The following is a 9,348-nucleotide window of genomic DNA, read 5'->3' on the forward strand; positions in this document are numbered from 1 at the left end:
TTCTTTTTGCTGTGTGACTTTTCCATTTCAGTTCTTTTACTCTCTTGATGATATCATATATTTTCACTTGTTCTCTAATCCGTATGCAGGCCTTTCTATCTTGTTTTGTAATGGCAAGCATGTATCTTTCCATGGCTTTTTGCGCCACTCATAGCATCCACATGCCTTGGTGAAGCCTTGGTGGCGCAGCAGGCTAAAGTGCTGTTAAGTAGCACCAGCTGCCTGCAATTACTGCAAGTTCAAATTTATTTTTTTTATTTTTATTTTTTTTTATATGCCGCCCTTCTCCGGAGACTCAGGGCGGCTTACAATGCGTTAAGCAATAGCCTTCATACTTTTGTATATTCTATACAAAGTCAGCTTATTGCCCCCACAAACCGGGTCCTCATTTTACTCACCTTAGAAAGGATGGAAGGCTGAGTCGACCTTGAGCCTGGTGAGAATTGAACTCGCAGTAATTGCAGGCAACTGGATGTTAAATGCTGCCTTAGTAATAGGCATTAGCCTCCTACACCAGTCAGGCTCCTCACCAGGCTCAAGGTTGACTTAAAGTTGCGATGGAGTACTTTGCGTACTCCACCGCAAAGCCACGGATGATCTCACCCAGCGGCTTCACATAAATGTTGAACAGAAGGGGGGAGAGGACCTGAGGCACCTCACAAACAAGGCGCCTCAGGGTCGACCTCTGCCCCCTGCCAACACCGACTCAGACTGGTCGGAGAGATAGGAGGAGAACCACCGCAGAACATTACCCCCACACACACCAAACCATGCCCACAGAACTGGTAGTAACAAATTTTACATTTCACCACTGATTTGGAGGTTAAGTTATGTGAGACATTGGTTGGATAGCCATATTAATTACTATTTTATGTTAGTTATTGCAAATTAGAGTTGTTTGAACTGGGCAGTATGGAAAAGAGGGAGGGAGAGCGGGAAGGAAGGGAGGGAGGAAAGAGAGAAAAGAAAGAAAGAAAATTGGTTTCTAAAGTGGTTATTTTATGTTATTTTTATGTTATTTATGAGGATAACTGTGGGATTCAACTGCATCTTCTGTTCCATCTTGTGGATGCTCACAGAAATTAGAAAGATAGATCTAGCCAATGTCCATTGTAGTCCAGAATTTATTTCTCGTAATAGCTAACAAGGCGCCTTTTGGGTGCTCACAAGTTGATTAGGGACATGGTTCTTTTGTCATTATTCCTCTGCAATTAAATTAGCAGCCAAGCTGCACCAATAGTGAGATCTATATTGAAACACGATGATGAAGAAATACTGAGAGTAAGGGGGGAAAGTGTGTGTGTAGAACATGACAGTAAATTTCACCTCCAGTGATGGTGATAAAAGTTGCTGCTTCAAGTGTAGGCAACAGGAATCTTGAGTGCATCATGATTTTTGGGAAATGGAGACCAAGATTAAAATTTCATTTCCCCTCTACTAAAACCATGACTTTAGTGAACTGCTGGCTTTCCCCATGTATCCGTATCTAGCTAAAGACTGATCACTTGACAGCAGAATGAGATATTTCTCCAGAAATCTGTGGGTTGCCCAGGAAGTGATAAAGAACGTCCTGCCAGCTGCAAATATCCCATCTTTGTTGTACATGATTTTTCTAGTCAGGTCCACTACAGTTTATTGATGTGCATTTCACGTTATTTATACTCTAGTGTCTAGTCCAGTGATGGCTAACCTTTTTGCCATCAGGTGCCAGGAGGGGAGGGGGCAGGGAGAGTCATGTGCGCATGTGCAAACCCCCCCCCCGCTCCTGGCATATGATGGCCCGGTAGGCCCCTTTTTCTTTCCAGATCCTCTCTCTTTATCTGGGAAGGGCGAAAACAGCCTTTCTCACTCCCTCAGAGGCCCTCCAAAGGCCTGAAACGGCCCATTTCCCGACTCCCGGTAGGAGAGGAAGTGACATTTTTTGCTGTCCCCAGCCTCCACAGCCTCTCTAGGAGTCTCTAGGAGCCTCTCTAGGAGTCTCTAGGAGCCTCTCTAGGAGTCTCTAGGAGCCTCTCTAGGTGTCTCTGGAGGCTGGGGATAGCAAAAAACGTCACTGGGATTAATGCTTGGATAGGGATACCATTGAGAAACTTTAGGGCTATAGACTAGATACCTCAAAGGTCATGACAAGCCACTCCCATATTAGTTCTTTTTAAATGCACATGGGCATCACAAGGAATTGAGTTCAATTCAAAGGAAAATTAAGCATTATCTTTATATAATATACACCTTCCTGGAATCCTGTATAACAGAATAACAGAGTTGGAAGAGACTTTGGAACAGACCTGCTCAAGGAGGAGACCCCATACCACTCTAGACAAGTCCAGTCTCTTCTTGAAAGCCTCCAGTGATGGATGATTATATTCAAATACCATAATGATTATATAATAGTCATATATTATTATATTTATACATAATGATTATATTCATATATAATGAAGTTGTATATAAATGTTTACAACAAAATAAAATGAGTTAAAATGAGTTTACTTTTCCAGCAGTTCCAACCATAAACATCTAAAGTCAGTTCTATTTGAGATAAAATTTTATTCCTTTCTTTAACTCATCATTGTCTACCTGGTTGAACACTGAGCTAATGAATTGATCTGGTTAATCTCTCACAGAACTCCGTTCCAGCCAATTCCTTTCCAAAACTCTACCTTTGATGTGAATCTAGTACAGGTGAGGAACAGAGGGTGGAAGACATCAAAGGAAGAGAATTAAGGAGCATGATCGGTGAAGGTGAAACCAGGAGTCAAGCACCTTCTCCCCAGCAAGCCTCAAGATGTCATTAATTTAAACAACCTGTCAGTATCATTAGTATGTTTAAACTCATAATTAATTGTAATGAAGCCTTCGTCCTTTTAAGGCCAGCTTCACAGGAAAGAGAGGCGGCTCTTTCTGAAGCCATCTTGGCAGATTTACAAGGGCAGGTCACAAGAGTCTATTGGAAAAACAGTATAATTAATGGGGCAGGCAGGAGCACTGAAAAGAATTTTTCACATAGCACGTGTATAGAAAGGACACAACTCTGGCTATGTGTCATTTGGCTCATTTCATGATCAGGGTGGAGAAAAGGAAACACGAAGTAATAAGAGACATTTCATTAAATGTAAAAGCATCCTGAGAACCCTGGATAACTTACACCTTAAAAAAATGATAAAATAGAGAAAAGGTATCATGCAAATTCGGAGAAAGCATCCATAGCATATCAAAGAAGCAACATATAATGTACCTTAAGATTTGGAGATTTTCAGTGACTTTTAAAATAGCATCAGGTTGAGAATCATACAGGGTATTTTTGGCAGGGAGGAGAGGGGGTCTGTTCCAGAGGGAAAGCACCATGACAGAAATAGTAAGTCTAAGTCTCAATAGATGATACCGTTTAATTGAAGGGATCTGGAGCACATCCATTCTGCCCAGTCTTTCTGGATGGTCAGAAGCTATCAGAGATCCTTCAAATAGTTCTGGGTCCCTCAAATGGTCTTGAAGCATTTTATAGATAGTAACTGGCACCTTAAATTGTACTTGGAAATCAACTGGCAATCAGTGCAGCTCAGAGAACAGCAGACACATAAACATACCGCAACATGCCTATCATTGCCTAGATTATTACATTCTGGATCACCTGTAACTTCTGAGTGATTTTCAAGGGCAACCTCATGAAGTTGCATTGCAATAGTCCATTTGTGAGTTGAATGGATCATGAGTAGATATAGGACTGGCACATCAGATAACTGCAAAGCCTTCCTGGCCAAGCTATCACCTGCAACTTGGCTCAATATCTATTAGCCTTGATGGCAGTGTGACTCACTGTAGGTCATGTACTGAGACACTAGTGGTGTTCCTTGTGTAATCAGGGGTCTGATCCACTAAGGACAGCTTATGTTCTTATGCTATCTCTTCCAAGACTAAAGATAACATGTTCCAAGATCCAGGGATCCAAACATCTACAACTATTCAGGCTGGTTAGAATTGAACCTGAATCTGTTCCATCTCTGGAACTGCTTCCAGACATGGACAAAAGACTGACAACATAACCTGGATTGGGTTGAGATGCATAACTGAATATAATCCACATACTGATGGTATCAGGTCCTTCATCCAGAAGGGTTGGGATTCTTTCACAAAACCGTGATGTATTTTTGATAGTAGTATATTCTGTAAGCTACATGCTGATGTTGCAATCTATATTTTTCCATCTGCAGTCAACAAAACAGACAATAACCCAAATAGCATATAAAGGTGTCAAAGAAATGTGAAGTCTCAGTATCTCTGAAAATGGTTACAAGTGCAACTGAAGAATATTTATAGTACTGCACCACCGTTTATGCTGAGATAGTGATTCCAAATTCCTTGCAATCTCTGCAATTTTTTTTTACAAATTTAATTCACAGGTTGGCAGCCTAGAGCAGAGGTCTCCAACCTTGGCAACTTTAAGCCTGGATGACTTCAACTCCCAGAATTCTGGGAGGTGAAGTCCTCCAGGCTTAAAGTTGCCAAGATTGGAGACCCCTGGCCTAGAGCCACCAGCAGAATCAGATTTTAATCATAGAATAAGTAAGTGATCAGGGAACTCCTAGCCCACACAGATGGAAATCACAACTCAGGGTTTATCTCAAAATAGCACAAGGGTGTGGTTGAAACCTTCCAGAAGTGCATTTGTAGGACAGAAGCGAGATCAGGATCTACTGGCAGATATTGGGTGATACCTATAGTGGAACAGAGAGGATTCCTAATTCCCAACTGTTGAACAGTAGCAGCTGCAAATTAGGCCTCTGCCCTAAATTATATCACTTCAAGTTTGCGTAACTGTCTATGGGGTTTGTGTTAGAAGAGCAGTAACTGATTTTTGGCAGTCCTTAGAGCCTTCTCCATCAAAACTGCCCAAAACCAATAAAATAATTTCATCCCATCTTGAGGACAAATACAAAAATGAACTGAATCTTAAAAAGGGTTAGCTTGTTTTAAACACACATCACTATTGAAAGTGTTAAGGAAAGATACAAGATCATCCTAAATAGTGAAATAAAGCTTCAAAGCATCCAAAGATGGTCAACCTAATCAAAGGGACAGATTACTAATTACAAATTAACCTGTACAAATTACCCAATTGTAAAAAAAAAATGTAATTTCATAGAAGCAGGGTGATTTCTCTCCCTCCCCCTTTCTTTCCCTTGTGTTGGATGTAGCACACATTTAGCTATCAGGGGATTCAATAAATTCTCAATCGTATAAATGAGGACTGTAAAAAAGTGTGAAAAGAAAGAAAATAGACAAGTAAAATTATTAATAGACAAGTAAGATTTTTTATTCCTAGGACCCCAAAACATGATATCTACAGATGAAAGAATCTTCCACTAAGTCAGATCATGGAGAGTAAAAACTGTAGAGTCCTTGGTGCTCTCTGAGTTTGGCGATTTGCTTGCAGTTGTTTTGGTTGAAGTGTAGTTTTGTCAAAGAAACCTGAGGAAATATAAATAGGCAGCACATACTATAGTCCCCCACAGCAATGATGTCACCTAGTTAGATACAGGCAGACCTCACTTAACGAATATCCTGTTTAGTGATTGTTCAAAATTACAATGGTACTGAGAAAATAAAGTATGTTTATGACCAGCCCTCACATTTATAATTGTTGAAGCATCCCTATGGTCTGATGGCCAAATCTGGGTGACATTTGGGAACTTTGCAACTGGTGGGCATTTACAACCATCGCAACATCCATGGTCATCATTTTTGTGTTTCACAGCTAACTTCCAACAAGTAGAGTCAATGGAAAAGCCAGCAATAAAATTGCAAGTCAGGGTCATATGATGTCTTGCTTAATGTCAACAGCAGAACTGACGTAAGTCTGTTACTGGTCACAGTTGCAGTTAAGTGAGGACTACATGTAATGAAATGTTGCAAGCAATCAGCCAAGCTAAGAGAGCACCATGATCCACAGTTTAAACGTGAGCTACAGATATTTTCTATTGAAGCAGAGAACTTCCTGCTGCATCATTTCTAATGAATATTGTTTAGTGTATAGTCCTGCTGTCTGCAAGGCATTTCACTAGAAATATCAAATAATTAACATGTGTTGTAATATGTACAAAATAAGTATGTTACACAGGATTAAATTCAGTGGTGGGCTGCAACCGGTTTAACAACCGGTTCTGTGAGCGCGTCTAATGCGCTTGTACGCAGTGTTCAAAATACAGCCATTTGGAGCTCAGCTACTTCAGCTGCTAAGCAGCCCCGGTAAGAACAGCGAAGGCGCGGAAATCAGCTGTGGCAAGCGAATCAGCTGAGCCAGAAAGAAGGAAATATAGGACAGGATAGGGCGGGGGTGGGAGGGTGGGCCCAACTCCTGGCTGTAACTACCGGTTCGCCTGAACCAGTCCGAACTGGCTTGAATCCCACCCCTGATTATATTCTATTCTTACAATATGGCAGGTTGGGGACTCCTGATGTAGGCTTTTGCTATGAGTTCAATTCGATATACTTTACCATCTGGGCACTGAATACATTTTCCAAATGGTGGGATCAACCCAGCACTTTAGCATGGTGAAATCATATCCTTTCCACTCCAGCACTGTTCTGTACATTCAAAAGTTGCCCAGCTATATAAGCTATATCTGAAACGAGCAAAATACTTGTGCCAAACCAGAACAAGTTTTGACAGATGGCTAAACAGCCAGTAAACCTGCTTCCTTCCCCAGTCTCTGTTCACATTAAGGGGAGTGTTTAGTTAACGGGGGAGTGGTAAACGAAGTTGGCGGAAATCTAGCAATCTTTGCTTTTACCATGGTCTGTATGCCTTAAATAAGGACAACAGCGTTTGCCAGTATCTCTCACCTGGCAGGATAGGGATCACAATTTGGGTCAGCAAATGTACTCTGTAGTCAACATCAGTCCTCTTGGCTGAAATCTGTGGATAGCATTTAAGTGGGCTGTGAAGAAGGGGCTTTTTCCTATTTGTACCTAAAGGTGACATGAACACACACTGTTGTCAAACTCACGATGACATGTCGTCATGTGACATATCTCAACTTTTTTACCCTTCACTAAAACGGGGGTGGGCGTGGCCAGTGCGTGATGCATCCAGACCGCGGCCCACAAGTTTGACACCCCTGGTCTATGACATTACATTTATCTCCTTTCCAGGTGACAGATGAAACAGCCTTAAATTGTTTTTAGCCACAATAATGCAAACAAAATTAATTTCTGTCCCCACCCCACCCCCAGTTCCAATGGAACCACAAGATCTGTAAAATTGGCAAACATTGATTACAAAGACAGTTGTCCTGGGGAAGAGTGCAAATTGACCCCTAAGCAGCAGTAGCAGGATCAGGATCAGCAGTGAAAATAGCTAGTTTTATGAGGTTTAGTTTTGTGGATAACAACTCAACAGCAAAGAAAGACTCTTAAGAAAATGTAGAGCACCAAATAAATTGGGAATCTCTTCAGCCTGTATTCTGGGTATGGCTGACTCAGAAGCCTTGTCGTCTCTTTCCTCTCCTACCCATGGTTGACACTCCGTCTTCCACAATTTTGAAGTATGTTTCCCAGTAAATTTAAAGCAGTTTACACTTACGGTTTAAGAGGATGATGCTGTTTTCACCTTCTCCACCCTCTTCTCCTGACATGTTGCAGTTAATGCCTGCTTATTCAGCATCCTGCCCAGCAGGCAGAAACAATGCCATCTTTGCCCTGGTCTGCTCCAGTGAATATTTACCAACTTTCCTGATGCTTTTAGATAGATTTCATTTCTATTAAAATCAAAAGGCTGCCTGATCCCCTGAATGGACCCTATTTTTTCATATATTCAACCAACTCCATCCATAGTGACATCAAATCAGAGCCTTGGTAGCACAGTGGACTAATGCACTGTTATTAACATCTGGTGCTTGCAATTACTGCAAGTTCAAATCCCACCAGGCTCAAGGTTGACTCAACCTTCCATCCTTTCAAAGGTAGGTAAAATGAGGACCCAGATTGTGGGGGCAATAAACTGACTTTGTATAAATATACAGAACTATGAAGGCCTTTGCTTAACGCATTGTAAGCCGCCCTGAGTCTCCGGAGAAGGGCGGCATATAAATTAAAGCAAAAAAAAAAAAATGTTGTTGTTGCTATACTTGAAGAACACAGTACGTTTAATACAAATAATGGCTTGTTTTACATTTGGTTGCTCTGAATAGTCAGCCTTTAGGAGCAAAGAAAAAACAGGATGGGTGGTTATCTACTGTCTGGGTGTAAAACTGAAAGCATGTCATCACTTCCAACACACATGTGCACACTCATCTGTCAACCCTGCCCACTTTAATAACCCTTGTCTTTTCAGCGGAATTAATGCATTTCTTTTCAGAGGTATCAAAATGAGACAGGTGGTAAGTATTTTTCCAAAGATCCTAAGTGCTGCCATTATGGGCCACCTTGAGTGATAAATACAGGGCTGGTATATGAAAAATGTACATCGGGAGGGGTTAAGTCTGCTTTAGGCGGTGCCTGCAAATTTTCTACTCACTGACCCAGTTGTTGAGGGAGGGTGTGCTGAAGGGTCCCTCCCCTTATGAGGTCTTTAGGGTGTGGATGAAGCCGCAGACCCTTCCTTGATGGAATACTTTCTCCCCAAGCCACTGTTTCTCAGCTGTAACCATTTTAAGATGCGTGGGTTGTATTATATTCCAGGCAGTATTGCTGGCTGCAATATTCTGCCAGTTAAAACCTACACAGCTTAAAATGGCTTAAGTTTGGGACACATTGTTTCCCGATGCTAGAAAGCATAAGTAGCACTCACCTTGCTCCAACAGGCAAAAATTGCTTTATTTCTATGTGCTTTCCATCCCAGCTGGCTGAATGTAGCAACTATCTTGAATTTTATGTGGGATTTTATGTGTTTTAGCATTGCTACCTATGGTTATGCTTTGTTTTGGGAATTATTGCTATTATTCTATTTCTGTTTTGCCTTTTTTATATGTAAGACAGCAAACATACCTAATTCTGCTTCCTATTTTCCAACTTCTGTAAGGTGAGAAAGTGTGACTGGCCCAAAGTCATACAGGCAATTTATAGAGTATGTCTGAAACCTAGAACTCAAAGGTTTCTAGTTTCTAGGCCTTAAGCAATACCCAGGTTGTTTTCAAACTTGCAACTTTAAGATGTGTGGACTTGACTCCCAGGATTCCTCAGATAGCATATTTGTAGTTGAAATCCACACATCTTAAAGTTGCCAAGTTTGAAGGACACTGAGCTACACCAACTGGCTCTTTTTGTTCTGATTTTGCTATTTATTATGTTGTTCTTTTTGTTGCTTAGCTTTTGTTATGCCACCCAGAATTCTTTCAGACTGGATCTGATTAT

Source organism: Pantherophis guttatus, chromosome 4 (assembly GCF_059756535.1).
Source record: "Pantherophis guttatus breed Tessera chromosome 4, ASM5975653v1, whole genome shotgun sequence".
Lineage (NCBI taxonomy): Eukaryota > Metazoa > Chordata > Lepidosauria > Squamata > Colubridae > Pantherophis > Pantherophis guttatus.